Genomic DNA, 20,966 nt, shown 5'->3' on the forward strand with positions numbered 1-20,966 from the left:
GAACCAGGCAGAGGGCCTTCTCGGTAGTGGCGCCCGCCCTGTGGAACGCCCTCCCATCAGATGTCAAAGCGATAAACATCTACCTGACATTCAGAAGACATCTGAAGGCAGCCCTGTTCAGGGAAGTTTTTAATATGTGACATTTTAGTGTATCTTTCATCTTTGTTGGAAGCCGCCCAGAGTGGCTGGGGAAACCCAGCCAGATGGGCGGGGTACAAATAATAAATTATTATTATTATTATAAAATTATTATATCAGTGTACTGGATGATGCAAAGATAACCAGTGTTGAAGCAATGATTCTTCAACTTCATTGGCCTTGTCATGTTGTGCGGATGCCTGATGATCGTCTTCCAACAACTCTATTCCGAACTTAAAAATGGAAAGTGTAATGCTGGTGGTCAACAAATCCAAACCGTGATCAATTCCCGCCTGGGAACCAATCCCCACTGGGGAAGGACGTGTGGGTCCAGAATTGGCCTCACTTGCAGACTCATTGCTATGGAAGACAATCTTACTTGGCTATGAGTGATCTCCAAAGAAGAACAGCCTTACTATAAAGGAGGGCTGAATTTCTTCAGTGATGGGTGGGAGCAAATTGGGGGGGCACCAACCCCTTTCTCAGCTTAGCTTCCTCCCTCTGCATCGACTTCACCCCCAAAGGAGCACCCCTCCATCGTCTCCAGACGGATGCCAACAAACCAGCACGCCCAGAGGACAATGGATGCGCTTCACCCTTGAGAAACCTCCAAGCCTGAGCCCTGGATGAACTTGGCCCTGAGCAAACGCAGAAATCTGTGACATCATGAGTTTACCTCTGAGCAAATGCAGAGTGCGCCCACAAATCATAGCCTGAGCCTGGGGTGAGCTTGCCTCTGAGCAAATGCAGAGTACAGTCCCCTCCTCATATATACCGCCTGTCATGTTAATATATTCAAGCAGCAGAGTCTCCCCCTAGGCCCGGAAGATATAAGAGCAGGCCAGAGCCCGCATTTCTGTCCAGAAACCCACAAAAGTGCTTTACGCCCTCAGCGTGCCTTTAAGGTACCCATGGAGGATGCTCTGAAGCGCCCCTAGGCGCTCATGCATGTGCCTAAGCAGCGAGTGGCGATGCAGGCGGGTTACGAGGAAGGGCTGCTCTCGACCAGCTGCCCGCCGTCGCCCAGCAAACCGCCACGCGCAGAAGCTCCAGAAAAGCGGTGCTGTCTCTTTAACACGCTCCTCTTCTTCCGAAGCCCGGCCGTGAAGGAGGGAGTAAGCCAATCAGCGTCAGGGATATTTGCATGAAGGGGTTGCGGGAACTAAAATGAGAACAAAGTGGAAAGGTTTGAGGGTATATAGTCAGAAAATATTAATAAAGAAAGACAAAGAGCCACACATGAGAAAGGCATTGCCTAGCCAGGTACTATAGGAACGACAGACCCGAATAGAATTGCTCCGCCGTTTGCTTGCAAGCTCGTTGTATCTTGGAAGTACAAGCAAAACGAGAGGTTTATATACCGAAAGACTAATACGTGTTTGATGCCCGGATGATCCTCAGTGGTCTGGGGTGCAGGCTTCAAACCTGTAGCTGTTTAGCGACAGAGTGGTTCAATTCCACCTTTCGGGCGAGTAAATAAATACATTTAATTGTTTATTTTCAGAAAACCGAATGTGCAGTGGTTTCAAAACAAGTAGTGGCAAAATTGTGCAGTTTGTTTTTTTTAAAGAGAAACAGCAGCAAACGTTACTTGTTTTCTTCTCATTCTGAACCTGCCTCCATATCACGGGTAACCACCATAGAATGGAAGCAGGGAGCCATTAAAAACTCAATACCATAAAACAGCAGCAGTCTTCAACTGAAATGCTAAATTCACAGAAACAGCAGATAAGGAGGTAAGTCTGCTGACTGTACCTGTTCACCTTACAGGAGGGGATTCTCATCTGCATGTTTCTTCATACAAACCGACAAAATAAAAATAAGCATTCCAGGAAAGCGTCCAAAATATTGTATAGTAACTACAGATGTGGAGGCTAGGCTGAAAAAAAAACAGCATTAGGTAACTATATAAGCTTCCATGTTAATTTTGCAAAGCTGTAACTTTTTTATTCACCCCTTACTTCAAGCGGTGAAGTTACTTCAAACTGCGGAACATTAGAAAAAGGGCAGTCAGTCCTCACACTGCTGCTCCAAATCAGGTTTAAGAAGCCTGGACTTTTTACTTTTGATAACCATTATGAAATTTGCATAAGAGGAGATCTCTACTCAATCCTCATTAAGGCAGATGGGCAAATATTGTATTTATGCTTTAGAACCCTTCAGTGATTTATCCTCACAACACACCTGAAAGCGAGGCTGCAGTGAGGCCAAGCAACAACTATATTGGCCAAACTGGGATTTTAGCTGATAACACCAGAATGGGACTGGCTGCTATTTCTATTATTTGTAAATTATGCTCTAACCACTACACCATGCTGTCTCTCTGGTGGGTTAGGATCGTATTGTGCTGGTGATCTGTCAATTGCACTGACTTCTGGTCTGTTTCTGGGCTCAATTAAAAGTGCTCGTCTTAACCTTGTAAACTCCTTTTTGGCTGGGTCTAAGGTTTCTAATGGCCTGTGTCAGATCTTTAACAAAGTTTTTTTTGTCTTCCAACCATCCAAGATGGGACAGTGGTTACCAGGGAGATGGCAAGTTGGTGGTGGCTCCCCAATTATGCTATTTCAGCATCTAACATTTGTTTGTATTTTCCCAGGCTTTTCCTGATTTAATTTTATCTCTGTGCAGGGCTGATGGGTTCTTGCTGCTCATTTAGAGTCTGCTGCTCTTGGTAACGCTCATTTTATATACTTTAATTGTTGTAATTATATTTTGATCCTTTGTACGACACCCTGGGAACTTGTTCCAAGGATGAGAGCTGAAAATCTCTGTAATAAATGCATACATCAATAGATAACCTCCCAGGTCCAAAGTTAACTGTTCCTTGTCCATGATCCCAATGTTGCTGCCTTCTGAATCAGCAAATTAGTTCCACATTTTTAAAAGGTGATGTAGGAAGGATTGTTACATGGGCAGTCAGCATGTGCCCCAGTGCTGTGAATGATGTGGGCAGGCAAGTTGGGCTTTGTGGCACTCCTGGAGGGCCAGCAGGCCTTAGTTATAGTACAGAATCAGATCCACCTACTGCAATGGCCTGGATTAGGACCCATAAACTAACGCTGGGTCCCAGCAAGATGAAGGTTCTGTGGGTCAGTGGTAATTGGACCCAGGAATGAGGTGGGTAGCCTGTTCTGTGGTTAGGTGTGTGTCAAGCTGGACAAGGATAGCCTGGTCTTAATTATCCACAGACTAATAGCCTCTCATATAGACTACTGTGATGCACTCTACATGGGGCTTCCCTTGAAAATAGTCCAGAAGTTGCAGCTGGTGTAGAATACTGCAGCCAAGTTGTTATTGGGCTGCCGTCATATCCGTCCAATGCTGAAGGTACTGCACTGTAGACTACCTTGCCCAATTCAAGGTGCTGATGGAATGCAATGCCCTAAATGACCTGGGTTCTGTTTACATGACATTATATGTTTCCTAATAGCCATCACCCCAAGTCTTAAGATCTGCCAGAGAGACATTGTTTTGTGATCTTGAGGACCAGCGTAGCAGCAAGGTGGTGACACCAAACATGGCCTTCTCAGTGGTGGTGCCTTGTTTATGGAACCCTCCCCATTGAGATACGGCAGTTGTCCACACTAGCTATATTTAGATAACAGGCAAAACTTGTTTATATTTTCCAGTTCTTTGGAACCCCATAATATTGATGTCAGTTGCAGCTTAGGCTTGTTATTGCTGTTTTGCATGCATGCATGGATGAATGATTTTATTCTGTTATATTTTACATTAATGTTTTTTATTGTTGTATTTTATCTTAATGTTCCTGTTGTATGCTCTACTGTAGGCCACCTTGTGCTCTGATCTGGGGAGAGGGCGGTGTAGAAAATCTCTGAAATAATCCAACAAAAAAATTTCAGCTGTTCTGCATTTTTAAGAACCGTTCATTCTTAACAGGAAAGTGATCCTGTGTTGTATTCAGAAAGGAAACATCGACTACTGCCTTGCCTAGAATTTTGTATTTACAAAGAAGCTGGGTTCTACATTCCTGTATTTTCCAGCCCTCCCGTCTCTCCTGTCTCATAGAATCTTTTTGTACGCTTCTCTGACATTTGTTTGACTGTCCCACAATGCAACTTGGGAGCACAGCGAATTCCAGATGGCTATTTAATTTGCACAATTCCATCTGTTTCTGCAAATCAGCATGTCTGGGGCCATGGCCCATAATGAACTCTCTGAGTCCAAAAGCACTATGGTAGCCCTTTAAACACTGAACAATATGAAGTTTGGTGATGGGGTTTCATTGTCCCCAGAGGTAGCTTTGGAAAGAGAGTCTTTGTTCGTCAAATTGGCAACTCAGAACAGCTAATCTTGATGTCAGTTTCATAAATGAGCATGATAAGTCCTTTTAAATGTGCGGTTAGAAAATGAGCACGCTTTTGTGTCTGTCTGGTGTTTTTATTCAAGAAGCCGTTTGAGATTAAATCTAAGCAATCGAAGTCTATTCAACTGCTCCCGTCCTGTAAGCAACACATAAATAGGAGGTTGCGTGCTTTGTATTGAGCCAAGTTTGAACTGTACAGCAGGCCCAGCGCAAGACATTAGAGTAGTGCCACGGGTTGGCCATCCTCAGTTGTGGCCACACATTTTCCTGCTGCTGTCATAGTTGTGGAAGCAACACAGTGTACTGCACAATGCCAGATTAAATCCTGTGGAGGCCCCTAGGCAGTTGAAATCTCGGGAGGCCCCTTTGCAAATTATCTCCTAAAATTATCACCACACCTTAGACCCACTCAGTCTCCCCACTCTGGCTAGATCATATTTCCTAGGAAGGATGAGGGTCAAAAGTGGCTGTGCAGATCCAAGCATCTGGCCACATGAAACTCAGCCTACCACACCCGAGCAGGCGTCGTCTGAAACACCTCCTCAGGAATTGTCGCAAGCTGCAAGGTTGGTGCAAATCCAAGTGATTTTATCCTACCAAATTAGGATAGGGAACCAAATTAGTTTGGCTCGATTGCCACAGCCCCTTCACTACTCAAAAAAACAACTCTACTGGATGGCAAACTGAGGCTATAAAGCTGCTTCTTTGCCACCTTCATCACCATCTTGAGTGATCATGTGCTCAGGCAGGGACTTGGTTGTCCTTGCTATGAGACTGGGACCACTTGTTCTTCAGGTGTCGTGAGGCCATCTTCACAGCCCTCAGCTTCCCAGAAAACCAGGGAGCCACAGAGGCTCTGCAGTGACCGAGAGGGGACAGCTGTGTCCATGGACCTCCGCATCTCCCCATTTCACCGTGAGGCCAGGACCTCAACAGAAATCACCAGCCTTGTGGGTCAGAAAACCTTCCAGAACATTCAAATTCCATATGTCTCCAGGAGTAGACCATCTTCATAGAGTTTCCCTTCCCTGCAGAAAGCAGGGTTATTGCTATCAGTCCAAATCTCCCCGCTCCATCTTACGTCAGAAACACACAGAAAGATCTCTACAGTCTAATTACTTGGTTATTTGCAATTTGTGAGTGAAAATTAGCTGCGCGAGCACAAGCTGTTCCACTCCTTTCCAGTCCACCATGGAAGGAGAACTTTAAGTACAGGCAAGGTAATCATATGCCATTATGAAGAAAAAGTGGAGAATGGTCTCTTAAAATGTATGTTCCGAATATAGTTTGCTTTTATGCATATGAATGTGCTAATGCATCCCTGATCAAACTTACCAGTAATGCCTTCTCACAAATAATTTAACCCTATGAACAAGCCACTGAAAGTTTTATGAGGCTGGGGTCACGAATGTGTCACCCACAGGCAGTGTTACTTTTCTAGAAAAAGAGGTCCTGGAACTCACTGCAAACCCTTGTTCTTCTATAATCTCTATGGCGCCCACCTGAGAGGTGCCGGAACTGTGTTCCGGCAAGTTCTGGCTGAAAAAAGCCCTCCCTACAGGGTCAGTGGTGTCCTTGATAGCATCCCCTGGTCCCCACAAAGCTAGGGTTGCCATACAGTGGTACCTCGGGTTAAGTACTTAAGTTGTTCCAGAGGTCCATTCTTAACCTGAAACTGTTGTTAACCTGAAGCACCACTTTAGCTAATGGGGCCTCCTGCTGCTACTGCGCCACTGGAGCACGATTTCTGTTCTCATCCTGAAGCAAAGTTCTTAACCTGAGGTACTATTTCTGGGTTAGTGGAGTCTGTAACCTGAAGCATATGTAACCCAAGGTACCACTGTATTTCAAAAAGTAAAAACCAGGACACCCCAAAAGTGGAAGACCCTAACATTGTTGAGCTTTCTTTTATTTTTATTTTTTTTAAAGGTTTTTATTAAAATTTCAAAAATTATATAAAACAAAACAAAACAAAAATACAAAAATACAAACAGACAAGAGTAAAAAACAAGTATACTTTCAATCCCTTATTTTCTTGTAACTTACTTCCCCGACTTCCTCATACCTCCCCTTTCTGTATTCCAGTTTCTAATTTATTGATTCAGCGAATCCTTTCCCTTAATTTTCATTTAATTTTTGACCTTTCTTTTTTTTTTACTTATCCATTACAGCTGGAAACCACGTAAATTCTAAACCAGCGTCATACTAACATTCATTAATTTTGCAATGTTTCTTAAGATAGTCCTTAAATTTCTTCCAATCTTCTTCCGCTGTCTCTCTCCCCTGGTCTCGGATTCTGCCAGTCATTTCTGCCAGTCCCATGTAGTCTATCACCTTCATCTGCCATTCTTCCAGAGTGGGTAGGTCTTGTGTCTTCCAATACTTTGCAATGAGTATTCTTGCTGCTGTTGTAGCATACATAAAGAATGTTGTATCCTTCTTTGGCACCAATTGGCCGACAATACCCAAGAGAAAGGCCTCTGGTTTCCATTGTTGAGCTTTCTTTTAGGAAACCACCGAAACTGCTGAGCTTTATTTAGACAATCCCCAAAGTTTTTTTACAAAAACGCCAAAATTCCGCCTCTCCCCACATGACCTGACCCAGGCCCTCCATTTTTTCATTTGAAGCCCATGTCCACCGGAGGTCCAGAAGGTGTCAACATATAACCAGGGCTTCCTACTTGTAGAAACCTCTGTCCAGGGAGGTTTGCATGGTACCATCTTTATTTTTAGGTGCAAGACAAAACCTTCCCCCTCCCCCGGCTTTTGGCCCTTGATTTGAAGTGTTTTGAGTACTTTTCGCCCCTTTTGGTGGGTCAGGTTCCCTATGGCTTGCCTTTTTATTTGTATAGATATGTTTAAAGTTTTTACTGGTTTGTTTTTTTGTAATTGGTTTAAGTGTTTATACTGTGTAAAGTCACTTTGAGACATTTTTTTGTGAGTAAAGCAACAATGACAACAACAATGTCAATGGGCCCCAAAAGGTTGACAACCCCTCATATAAGATGATACAGCACAACTTTATATTTTCAGTTCAGGCTTTGAAGGACAAGGCAGCCTGTTGAATGAAAATAAGTAATAAAAGGACCCATTTCCTGCTCTTATACCAAACGAATTGATGTGCTAAGTGCAGTGTGTGACATTAAGATTTTTGTGCTTTATGAAGCACTCTGCTGCAAAAAATTATGTTTAATGTGAATTGTAGATTTCACTCTGTAGTCTACATGGATTGATTGTTTATGCCTCTATTTGCTTCTATAAACTCGCAGTTACTCTGGTATTTAGCAGCGGAGCTTCATAGAGTATGGAACTATTCCTTAGATGAGTAGACCGAATAAAAATCGATGGCATCATCCCAAAAGTGGTTGAAATGCAATCAATGGATGACCTAATCCCCAGCAAAGCAAATGACTGTTTTTGATCTTTTTGTCTAAATGGAGCTACAATGTGGTGTGGAGGATGTGTTTCTCTTTAGGGGCGAGCTGTGTGATTGACATCACTTTTGGTACATGGGTGACTGTCTTCTGAATCAGGGAGCATGTGCTTATGGGGGAGTGAGCACAACTGTGTCATCGAACTGTGCACATGATGCGTGCATTGATGTACACACAACAAAGTACCCTTTGGAGATGCCATCTGCAAGGGCTGGATCAAAGGCTGCAGGACTGCAAAGGGCAAGGCATCCACTCAGACTGGGGAAGCACTGAAGGAACAAAAGGGTCTCCAAATCAAAGAATTATTGAGTTAGAAGGGACCACAGGGATCATCTAGTCCAGGGGTTCTCAACCTGTGGGTCCCCAGATGTTGTTGGACTACAAGTCCCATCATCCCTGACCACTGGTCATGCTGGCTAGGAATGATGGGAGTTGTAGTCCCAAAACATCTGGGGACCCACAGGTTGAGAGGAATCTTTTGCCCAACATATGGCTCAAACCTACAACCCTGGGATTAAGAGTCTCATGCTCTGACTGAGCCCCTGTCCGAAACGCTGGAGAGTTGCTGCCAGTTTGTGTAGACAGTACTGAACTAGATGAACCACATGGCCTGGCAGCTTCCTATGTTCCTGCGCATGACTTGTGCTCCATACTGTTTTGACCTTCTCTGCTGCCACCTTCTGGGCCCGTCTGTCCACATCCTTCGTAAAGCACGGCACCCAGAACAGGACACACTAGGCCAGGTCTGTCCGGGGCAGAATAAAGGGGAATGATTCCTTCTTGTGACTGAGAAACAATGGCTCCGTTCAGACAGCCTAAAATCTCACATGCCGGTTTGTTTTTTTGCAGGAGTGCCTGGCATGCTGTGGTCCATGGGGTCATGAAGAGTCGGACACGACTAAACAACAACAACACACTGCTGACTCACATGCTGCTTGTGATCAGCGGTAATCCTGAGATCTTCTTCACAGGTGCTTCTGCTGCCAAGCCAGGCGCCTCCCATCCTTTGAACTATGGTGATGAACCTGATAGAATAAACCCTCCATTTTAAAAAATAAAATAAAATAAGTTTTATTTTTACAGTATGCTGCCCCAAAGGCTACAGTATATGCATTTAGAGAGACAACTTCAGGCCATAAAGAAAAAGAATTTGGTAAACCAAGAGCAGACGATGTTTGTGTGGAAAGTTCTGTAGCTCTTCCGCAAGGCCTCTGCTTTGCTTCCTTGGCCTAAAGAGCCACAGCAAAGCAGCTCCTTCAAGGAACAGACAACCTGAAGTTGGAATTCCAGTAGAGGGCTCTAATGCTATAGCAATAGAACTGACAGAAGGGCAGATTGGCACACCTAGTGGTGGAGAGCGCAGGGCCCTTTTGAAAGTGATGTTAATTAATGAGTCGCTAAGGAAAAGTCACCACATTCCACCCAAAGGACTGGCCTTGATCCCCCACCCCACCCCTGGCTGCATCCAGTTCATTGCAAAGGAGACGTGGAAGCTGTCCTTTGTACGCACCACAGGGAGAAAGTCCACATGCAGGCTGAGTTTCATTCGGCTGCCAACTCCAAGAGTGTTGTTTTTCTTGTCTTCTCGTTTTTCAAGGAGCATTTAGCCAGATGGCCTGGGTGGTTCCCCCCCCCTGTGTGTGTGTGTGTGTGTGTTTAAATGCATTGTGCGTTGGTTGGATGTGCGTTTGAAGGAGCTGCCAGCTTTGCAAAAAAAGGAGAAATGGGAAGAAGGAGCAAAAGAAAGTGCCATTTGGTGTCTATCCCTGGTATCTGGCCAGCTCTCTGTTCTAAGGAAGGGGGAATCTTAGAAGTCACATTTCAGTCTCAGAGAAGCTTCCATAAGAATAGCAGGAACCAGGACAAAAGTCCATCAAGCCAAGCATTCTGTTGCCAGCAGTGATGGCCAGCCAAAAAAGCTTTAGGAGGATTAAAGACCAGTGTTGGCTCCTGTTCTTTGTCTCCGGCAGCTGATATTTAGACATGTTTGGGTGCCCATTAATGCATTGTGAAAAGGAAAAGGAAAGAGGGCCCCAATTTGCAAAAGATTTGCATACACCAATGTGTGTGTGTGTATATATATATATATATATATATATATATATATATGCACATTTATAAAGAATTGCCCATAACTTAAACAGAAATGCACTGCCTCTCACCATAGCGAGGGAAGATTGGGATCAGGCGCTGAAGAAGGGTGCACTCGTGGCCCTTCATAGAATCATAGTCCAGCCCCCTGAAATTCAGGAATCTCAACTAAAGCATCCATGGCAGATGGTCATCAGATGATGCTGGACTGCAGCCTCCATCATCCCTGACCACTGGCCACGTTAGCTGGGACTGATGGGAGCTGCAGTCCAACAACATCTGGAAGGCCCTGAGTTCCCCACCCCGGTACTAACTATTGATGCACAATGACAAGGCCCCTGTGCTCTCTTCTTTAAAGCATCTATGGTCTGGATAGCCCTTCAAATTGAGGACCTATTCAGATAGAGGTCTGTCCCCTGACAGCCCTTCGGGTAGAGGACTGTCCTCTGTAAAGTGGGGCACAAAGACCACTCTAGTTAGTACATGGAGACTTCATTTAGCAGGTAAATTCCTATTGATAGACCTATTCACCATGCACTTGCTTTTGCTTTCAAAAAGTTTTCATTGCAGGAAGGTGGACTAGATGACACTCAGGAACACTTCCGACCAGTGGCGGAGCTTCATGCTCTGGCACCGGGAGTGGAGAGCAGGCGGGGTGTGGCTGGTGCGCGTTCTGGGGGCATGGCGCATTCCCTGGGGGCATGGTGCGTGTCCTGGGGGCATGGCGTGCCACCTATGGGGGCATGGTGCCCAACACGGCACCCCACTGGGATTGTGGTGTGCTCCCTCTACCCCTCTTCCTCCGCCAGTGCTTCCAACTCTACAGTGCTTTGATTCTAAGTCTTCTAAAGTTCTAGTTGTCTGTATCTTACAATAGCCAATGTCTTCTATTCACATGTATCACAAGTATACTTCTTTTTGTCTGACCTGAAGACTTCCTGCAAATCAACTTAATTGGTGACGCCACGCTGTGGAGAGAGGGAGGAAAATGTTGATTTATCTGCACTGTTTATAATTTTATAAAACTAATTGGTAGTAATAATTGGCAGGGCTGGCCCAAGACCATTTTTCTGCCTGAGATGAAACAGCAAATAGTGCTCCCGCTCAGGTCTAAGGTTCATAATACACAAGGCTGGCCAAGATATTTGCCATGTGAGACCACAAACGCCTTTACGTGGAAGTAAAAACAAAACAAAACACAATTTAGTTATTTGAGGTGATCACCTCAGTCTGCTCAATGGTAGGGCTGCCCCCGATAATTGCTGGTCAGGAAGACACCATCAGACTTGCAATAATGGTGGTGGAAGAACTGTGGACAATGAATCAAAGCTGGTTATATTTGAAAGTATATCCTGCAGTTGATGTGGTGAAGTGCTGTCAAAGAAGAGATGGTTGCACTTGGGGGGGGGGGAGAGAGAGAGCACTGGATTCATGTATTTCCCGATCACATCAAATTGTTTTCACTGAAATGACCTGAAATCAAGGACCATCGGGTCAACCAGTGTCTCCATAGCAACAGAAGCTGAGGGTAGTGCTTGGCATATAACTCAGATAACATTTCTTTTCTACAGTAATAAATCTACCATCGCATCCCTCTTAGAACAGCTTTGGTTAATCTCAATCACGTTCAGAGGCAAATTTGTTGACCAGAGCTCCTGCAGCTTTGGTAGGTGTGTATAGGGAATTTCAGCAGCTGTAGTTTGTGTCATCAAGGAGAAGGGGACGACAGAGGACAAGATGGTTGGACAGTGTTCTTGAAGCTACTAACATGAGTTTGACCAAACTGCAGGAGGCAGTGGAAGACAGGAGTGCCTGGCGTGCTCTGGCCCATGGGGTCACGAAGAGCTGGACACGACTAAACAACAAACTCTACCTGCTGAAATGTCCTCTTCGGCGCAACAATTCAAGGCAGGAACCCTTTCTCATCTGACCTTCTGACATAGGGTCACCTAGGGGAAGGAGTAGAAAAGGGTTGGGTACTTCTCCTTAGTATGAAGAGGAGGATTTAGTAGATGAGACTTGTTACACAAGGGTAAGATAGCCAGCCAATCAGCAGATAGCGAATCAAGATTTTTTTTAAATGATATTTTTCTTCACTTCTCACTTACCTCTTTGCCCCCCATGCCTCGTGCTGTGCCCCCCCCCCATTTGTACATTTTTCACCTGGGCCCCCCTTGTAATATCCCTTCCAACTCTAAAGATTCTGTGATTCTAAGAGTCAGGACAGACAAATTAACGTCTTTGCACAGTGCAGAGTTAAGCGGTGGAATTTGGATGGCTCTAAAAAATGGGATAATCAGATAGATTTATGGAGAAGCCATGAGGGCTATGTAATGCTTCCGCTGTCAGAGGCAGTATACCTCTCTATCACTTGCTGGGGTTCGTGGACAAGAAAATGCTGTGTGGGCTCAGGTCCTGCTTGTGGGCTTCCCATAGACATCTGGTTGGCCACTGTGAGAAGAGGATGCTGAACAAGATGGGCCTTTGGTCTAATCCAGCAGGACTCTTCTTACAGCCTCGGTCCAGGATACCTGAAGGAGCGTCTCCACCCCCATCGTTCTGCCTGGACACCGAAGTCCAGTGCCAAGGGCCTTCTGGCAGTTCCCTCGCTGCGAGAAGCCTGTGGAACACCTTTCCACCAGATGTCAAAGAGAAAAACAACAACCAGACTTTTAGAAGGTTTTAATAGGTTTTTTTGTATTTTAATATTCTGTTGGAAGCCACCCAGAGTGGCTGGGGAAACCCAGCCAGATGGGCAGGGTATAAATAATAAATTATTATTATTATTATTATTATTATTATTATTATTATTATTATTATTATTATTATACGTTCTTGAAAATAGGTCCAGGAGCTAAGCTGGGATTTGTGGCTGAAACACAGAATGGTGTCCTGGATATTCACAGAAGCTGCCCCCCCCCCCGGGCTAGTCTGTGTGAACAAGCAGCTTAAATTATTGCCTGCAGTAGCATAACCTACTTCACAGGGTTGTTGTGTAAATGGAACTAGTGATGGTAGGAAGTGCACTGCCCTTAGTAACTTGGAGGAAAGGCAGGATTCGAATATAACAAACAATGCTTCCACTCCCCATTCCTAAAAATAGGAATAAACTACAGTATTAGTCCTGGTGTGGAGGATGTTGATTCAGCAAAGACCCCTAAGATCTGTCACATTGGAGGTGGCTGCTACAACCAGACTTGACCAGCGTTGAAATAAAATAGATGAAACCTGTTTCTTATTTTTCAATCCATCTATATTTATATCGACAGCATTTCAAGCTGGCATATAATGCTGATGTATGAGTTCTTCCTCGGTCTTCCATTTCCGTCTGGTTTGTTTCCAGTCGCTTTATTTGATCACTTTTACTGCTTTTTCATGTCCCAAATAAAGGCAGCATCTGTTCCTATTTAGTTCTCAACAGCTGTGCTCTCTTCTGTTGTCCCTGTCTTCTGCATCTTCAGAGGAAAGAGTTAGGAGTTTGTCTGGGTTTCTTCACCATTGTGTTTGTTCAGTCGAATGGCCAATTGACAGCGTTTCCAGTAAATTAACTAGCAGGTTTCCCCTCCCCACAAAAATTTAATATAATCAGGTTCTGAAGGGGCAAATAAGTGGTTAACAGCACAGAAACATCTATTATCACATCTGCTATCCAGGATATTTTGATTTAAAACAATCTGAATGGAAATCATTTGAGCTAAACTGGCTTTGTTTCAACAGATTTGATTTGGGGTGCAATTCTAAGCCTGGAAGTCACACGGAATTTATTTATTTTATAATTACATATACAGTCATACTTCGGGTTACAGACGCTTCAGGTTGCATTTTTTTGGGTTACAGACCACCTGAACCCAGAAGTACCGGAACGGGTTACTTCCGGGTTTTGGCGGTCGTGCATGCACAGAAGTGCTAAATCGCGCTTTGCGCATAAGCACCAAATCGCAACCCATGCATGCACAGACGTGGGTTGCGAATGCTGCGGGTTACGAATGTGCATCACGCGTGGATCATGTTCGCAACCCCAGCATCCACTGTATATCTCACCCAGTGCTTTTTTTCTAAAAAAATGTTTAGGGGGGACTCTCATTTTGACTCAAGAAAATCACCATTTTATAGTTCAAATCGGGGAAAATAAATACAGTAAATGGACAAAAGGCCTCCATCAGGGTTTGCAATGGAACTGATGATTCACTGTGCTAGAGAAGAAACTTTTTTTAAAAATAAAAAATTGTAGTTTCTTTTCTCGTTAGATTCAAAAAATGTTTAGGGGTATGCGTACCCCTGCATCCCCCCAGAAAAAAGCACTGATCTCACCTTTCCTCTGAGAAGTACAATGGGGCATACATGATTCTCCCCGCCATTTTTCCTCACAATAACTCTGTGACGTTTAGATTGACTGTGCCTGCCTCTGTTGTATCTTATTGTGAGAGTGTTTTTCCCCACTGATATTGTGATTTCAATTCTCATAACCCTCCATAGGTATTGCATATGCATTTAAAAAGGCAGTGTCAAAATTTCCCATCGTAGAATTGTAGAGCTGGAAGGGGCCATGGGTCATCTAGTCCAACCCCCTGCAAGGCAGGAATCTTTTGCCCGACATGGGTCTCGAACCCATGACCCTGGGTAGGAGTCTCATGCTCCACTGACTGAGAGTAGACCCATGGAAGTGAATGGTGCATGCTAGTCATGGCTCGCTTGTCCCATTTATTTAAATGGCTATACTCTAAGCCTGATTAAGATCCAACCCTATATAAATCAGTAAAATAAAATGCAATTTGCACCTTTGTGGTTCACACCAGTCCTGTGGTGCTCTCTTGGAAGAGAGATGGTTAATATTAAAACCAGCCTAGGATTTCAATGGTGGTATTTCCAGCTGGTTTTTCTCCCCCACCTTCGCAATATACGCCATCCATAAATTGGGTATATTCTCTTTGTTTACTTTTATTTTGACCCACGAAAAATAAACTAGAATCTCACAGGCCCACGACAGTTTTGTGACTTTCGTCCCAATGTGGTTCCACTTGGAGAACTCTGGGGTGGATTTTTTTTAGTTCCACTTCCCCCCATCCTTGCCCTTTACAGATATGACAGTTGTAGATAGTGGAAGTAATAGAGCCCTGCAGGGGAGAAATTCTTTTCTATAGCTCTTTGTGTAATCTCAGTTCGTTATTGCTAAAGAGATCTCTGACCAGGAGGCAAATGGTGCAGTAGGAGCCAGAACTATATATAGCCAAAAGCTCCTAAGGGAGCAGAAAGCCAGCGAGGCTCCTGCCTGACACACACAGATGCCTGGAAAAGCTTGTGTGGATCTCGGGGCCTTTGTTCATGTATCAGTGGCGCGTCTCTTTATGGTGCAATGGAGACCTGATCTAGATGTTGCTTCCTGGGGCTCCTTATAGCAGACGCTGTCAAAGGTCACAGGAGATTGGGTTTTCAGAGCTAAGCAGGGCTGATTCGTGCATGTACAGTGGTACCTCTGGTTGCGAACGGGATCCGTTCCGGAGGCCCATTCGCAACGTGAAAAGAACGCAACCTGCAGCGGCGTGTCTGCACACACGCTGGTTGCGATCCGCCGCTTCTGCGCATGCGTGTGATGTCATTTTGCGCGTCTGTGCATGCACAAGCGGCGAAACCCGGAAGTAACCCTTTCCGGTACTTCCGGGTCGCTGCAGAACGTAACCTGAAAGAATGGAACATGAAGCGGACATAACATGAAGTATGACTGTTTTGGAAATGTCTCAGATACAATATTGCAGTCGTACCTCGGAAGTCGAATGCCTTGCAAGTCGAATGTTTTGGCTCCCGAACGCCGCAAACCCGGAAGTGAGTGTTTATGGTTTGCAAAGGTTCTTTGGAATCCGAACGTCCTTCACAGGTTCTGCGGCTTCCGATTGGCTGCAGGAGCTTCCTGCAGCCAATCGGAAGCCGCACCTTGGTTTCTGAATGTTTTGGAAGTCGAACAGACTTCCGGAACAGATTCCGTTCAATTTCCGAGGTACGACTGTATTATTATTATTATTATTATTATTATTATTATTATTATTACAGTTTATATAATCATAGAATTGTAGAATTGGAAGGGACCCCAAGGATCATCCAGTCCAACCCCCTTCAATGCAGGAATCACAGACACCTAAGAAGTTTCCATGAAACCTACAAAAAAATGTAAACAATCATAAACTGCAACATACAGTGGTACTTCTGGATACGAATGGGATCCGTTCCAGAGCCCTGTTCGCATCCTGAAGCGAATGCAACCCACATCTGTGCGTCTGTGTGTCCACGGGTCGCGATTCGACGCTTCTGTGCATGTGCGTGACGTCATTTTGAGCGTCTGCGCATGCACAAGTGGTGAAACCCGGAAGTAATGCATTCCGTTACTTCCAGGTCGCCGCAGAGCGTAACCCGAAAATGCTCAACCTGAAGCAACTCCAACCCAAGGTATGACTGTAAAATCATAAAAAAGAACAATGCATGGCAACAACAGTCATGGAATAACTATCAGGGGCTGGTGTCAGGAGTGGGTCAGCAATAACTCACACGGCTTCAGTGAAGCTAACTCTTTATTCAAAGAAACAAGACAGTCCAGGAAGCCAGGCCTAGTGAACACAGCAGCTCTTCCTGGTGGAACTTGCCCCTATGAGGCAGTTGTGAGGACTGAAGGTCCCGCCTTCCCACAGCTCCCTGAGTCTCCTCCTTCAGTTTCTTCCCAAGCAACCTGAGACTCCCTTATCTTGTCTGTCTTTGCTCCTCCCTCTTCATACCTCTTCAGGATCTGGGAGACCAGGGTAGCGGGCAGCGTTTGGTCGTAGCAGGAGTGGGAGACAGCCTGGCTTATTCAGCAGCCTGGCTCATCTCAGTCTCTTGACCCCCCTCATCTCCAGCTCCTGTGTCTGATTCTGGACTTCCTTCTGCCATGGACTTTTCCTGCTCACTAAATCCTGTTGCCTTTTCAACTTCTGATACCTCCTCCTCCCCACAGTGCAAACAATTTTCTCAGAAAGGGAAAATTCTGGTTTATTAGGCTTGGAATAAGTGTCTTCCATTCTACAGTTCTACAACTCTAAAAGGAGCTCATCAAATGCTATGTGAATTTCATGCTGGTTAGGTAGTATGGGCTGTTTTTGAACATATCGACTGTATGCAGGGGACGCGGGTGGCGCTGTGGGGTAAACCACAGAGCCTAGGGCTTGCTGATCAGAAGGTCGGTGGTTCAAATCCCTGCAACGGGGTGAGCTCCCGTTGCTCGGTCCCTGCTCCTGCCCACCTAGCAGGTCAAAAGCATGTCGAAGTGCAAGTAGATAAATAGGTACAGCTCCAGTGGGAAGGTAAACGGTGTTTCTGTGCGCTGCTCTGGTTCACCAGAAGCGGCTTAGTCATGCTGGCCACATGACCTGGAAGCTGTACGCCGGCTCCCTCAGCCAATAAAGTGAGATGAGCGCCACAACCCCAGAGTCGTCTGCGACTGGACCTAATGGTCAAGGGTCCCTTTTCCCTTTCCCTTTACTGTATGCAGATTTTATTTCAGTTTTATTGTCAAGTCTTTCCCTCAAAGAGTTCTGGAAATTGTAGTATTGTGAGAGCACTTTTAGAGATTCCCATAGCTGCATGCACACTGCACAGAACTATAGTTCAAAGCGTTCCTCAGAAGAGTGGACAGCCTTTAATCAGTTTAAGTCTGTGATATAGATGCTTTTGTGACTGACTCCAACTACAAAAGCTGAGGCTGCTGAACAGACTCTTGGGCTGGGACATTGGGGTTTTTGTTGTTGCTGCTATTATTAATTTTTTGTATATTTTTAAATCTCTTTATGATTTACAAGGCGATTGCTCGGTTTGGTTTTGTGTTTTTTAATGTGTTTTCTTTATTTGTGACTACTGTTGTTGTGTTTGTCATTGTGTAAATATTTTCATGTTTTTAGCAGCCTTGAACGTGGATTTAACTATGGAACGAATTAAACGATGAAGATTTCAAAGGCAGCAGCCTTTGGGAAGTGGTTACTTTTGTGATGCTAGAATCATTTATTTTCACCAAAGCTGTTGCAAGCTGGCCATTTAGCAAAGGAGCTGTGGGTGATGCTTATCCCTGAGCTGTAACAGCCACATCCTTGCTCTAACAGTTTTTAAAACTCCAGCTTGGACTTTGTGGTCAGTGGGCATTACAAAAGAGCAACACACACATCCTCTCCCCACATCTTCTCTCCCTCTCCACACACCCCACCCCGCCAGATTGAAATCACAGCACGGTGTTTCTAGACAAGTTGTTATGTAATCCTCCCCCCCCCCCACTTCCGAGGGTGTCACAGGAGAAAGGACAGATGGACAGCTCTTATGAAATAGAAAGAGGAAAGACGATCTTCTGGCAGGGAATGAGCAAAGGTCATCCTATGCTCTGTGTGCGTCAGCAGCAGAGAGTTCAGACCTGCATATGTTGCGAGGCCGAGTAGGATTGGAAGTGACTTGACAGAAAATAAAAACAGGTTTGGGGAACTAACCCAACCAAGGAAGTTTCTTATGCAGCAAATGTCTGCTGAAAAGGGAGAGTTGAGGTATTCATTTGCTGCTCATCTCCCTTTGGTGTTTTGCACTTCCTTCTTTCATAAACAGGGATGGAGAACCAGTGGCAGCCAAATGCTGTTGGACTCCAATTCCCATCAGCTCCAGCTAACATGGCTAATGGATGGGGATGATGGGAGTTGGAGTTAATCAACATCTGTGTAGAGCATCTCACTAAGCTAGTGCCCTCTGGATACAGTGGTACCTCTGGTTAAGAACTTAATTCGTTCCGGAGGTCCGTTCTTAACCTGAAACTGTTCTTAACCTGAAGCACCACTTTAGCTAATGGGGCCTCCCACTGCCGCCACCGCGCGATTTCTGTTCTCATCCTGAAGCAAAGTTCTTAACCCGAGGTACTATTTCTGGGTTAGTGGAGTATGTAACCTGAAGGGTCTGTAACCTGAAGCGTCTGTAACCCGAGGTACCACTGTATTTTGAATTGAAAAACACCCAGAAAATCAGTCACGTTACCCAGCTCCCACCTTTAGTGAGGGAGTCTGTCACAGAGCCAAACCTTGTGAGTCTTTCACACCTGATCATTGTCATGGCTGAATGGAAAAGACCCACATGATTGACTTCATCTATGTGACTGGCATGGGACGTGGGTGGCGCTGTGGGTTAAACCACACAGCCTAGGACTTGCCGATCAGAAGGTCGGCGGTTCGAATCCCCGTGACGGGGTGAGCTCCCGTTGCTTGGTCCCTGCTCCTGCCAACCTAGCAGTTCGAAAGCACGTCAAAGTGCAAGTAGATAAATAGGGAAGGTAAATGGCATTTCCGTGCGCTGCTCTGGTTCGCCAGAAGCGGCTTAGTCATGCTGGCCACATGACCCGGAAGCTGTACACCGGCTCCCTCGGCCAATAAAGCGAGATGAGCGCTGCAACCCCAGAGTTGGCCACGACTGGACCTAATGGTCAGGGGTCTCTTTACCTTTATGTGACTGGAATGTTCCCATGCTCCCTGGTGCCACGGGAACATCTCTCTGGGAAGTGGCTGCCATGCTACTAAGGACATGTCCACACTTCCACTTGTCCTGAGTGTAGAAAGCACACGTCTGAGAGGATTTTTGTTTGTCCCAGGCTTCTTAGGCAATGGTCCGTGCGGTTTTTCATTTGTCCTTCCGCTTTACCCCAGAAAACCCCTCTTACCACTGAATCAGAACCAAGTCAATCCGCAGAAAAACTAATTGATGTTTGTTCTAATTTAGCAGTGAACAGCAGGTTTCCACCTGGGAAAGCAGAGGTGGAAGTGTGGCTGAGCCCTTTGCGGATATGGGAAAAGAAAGCAGATACTTCTGACCAAGGCAACCATACTGCCACAGGAATGCATGCTTACTTGTATGAGCAAAGGATGCACCGAGCATGGGCTGCCTTGCGCTTCTTGGGCTGGCTAGCTGCCTGCTTATTTACTGTGGGAAGCTAACACGAACCGCTGGGAAATGTATGCGAGTTTCGTGCCCTGATCTCTTTTTCTTAGTATTTGTTATGCTTTGGCAACTGACAGTTAAGAGCACATAGAAAATAGGAGCACCAGGCCAATATTTACATTGTTCTGATATATTTAGCCTACCACTCATCTCTTCATTGGTCTCTCTTTCTTTCTCTTGAGGGTTTCACCTCAGCAGCTAGGTTACAGGTGCAGGGTTTTCTCTGCCAACATTGCAGGTGACTCCCTTGCCTTCTTAGCGAGTGCCAGGAACAGAGCCACACCTGTTTGGCAAAGAACAAGGACATGGTTGCATCCTGAAGGCACACAGGGGATCATGTACACAATGATGAGTTCTAGAAAGGAAAGGAACATTGCAATCACAACGTGACAGGCCTTTTATTTTCTGTACTCAGGAAAAAGGTTTGGCATGATCCTGGAAGGCTCTTTCTCTCTCTCTCTTTTTTTTTTTTTTTGGAAACGGGCATATTCTCTGTTGAAACAGGTAACTTCATGTTCGAAATAGCTGCCTTAAAAAACATCAACAACAAAAGCTTAGTTCTATACGCCATTGGTCTTTAACCAGCAGGCTATGACCCACAATATACTTACGGCTAAATAACGCTAAGATCATTCATTGCATTATCTTCTCCCAGTTCTCCATTATCTCTATATTTATTTATTTTAATAATTTCTTACTTGCCCGTTAGCACTGGCTCCCAGAGCAGCTTACCAATAAAAACACTGCAATATTCAGACAAAACAAACCAATCGCAGCAGGCAGTAAAAATCCAACATCAAAGCTATGTTGAAAGACTAAATTAAGCTAAACTATAAAAGGCCTGAGGAAAGGAAAAAAAGAAGACCACCCACCCCTGAGGACAACACTTCTGGCTTTTCTCTGATTTCCCCACTCTAGTTAGAGAAAATAAGGGGCTTGTAGGGCAGTTGTAGGGCAAGCTTGTCAGAGCTTGTAGGGCAGTTTGATCCATCTTTTAG

The 20,966-nt window shown here is 45.1% G+C and overlaps 1 non-coding gene across 1 annotated transcript; it reads left to right on the forward strand.

The window, feature by feature from the left end:
- The first annotated feature begins 1,522 nt into the window (after nucleotides 1-1,522).
- On the forward strand, nucleotides 1,523-1,609 carry TRNASTOP-UCA (transfer RNA opal suppressor (anticodon UCA)). The gene has a single exon. It is a non-coding gene; the product is annotated as a tRNA-Sec (tRNA).
- The last annotated feature ends 19,357 nt before the right edge of the window (nucleotides 1,610-20,966 follow it).

The sequence above is a fragment of the Podarcis raffonei genome, chromosome 3 (genome assembly GCF_027172205.1).
Source record: "Podarcis raffonei isolate rPodRaf1 chromosome 3, rPodRaf1.pri, whole genome shotgun sequence".
In the NCBI taxonomy this organism is placed as follows: domain Eukaryota; kingdom Metazoa; phylum Chordata; class Lepidosauria; order Squamata; family Lacertidae; genus Podarcis; species Podarcis raffonei.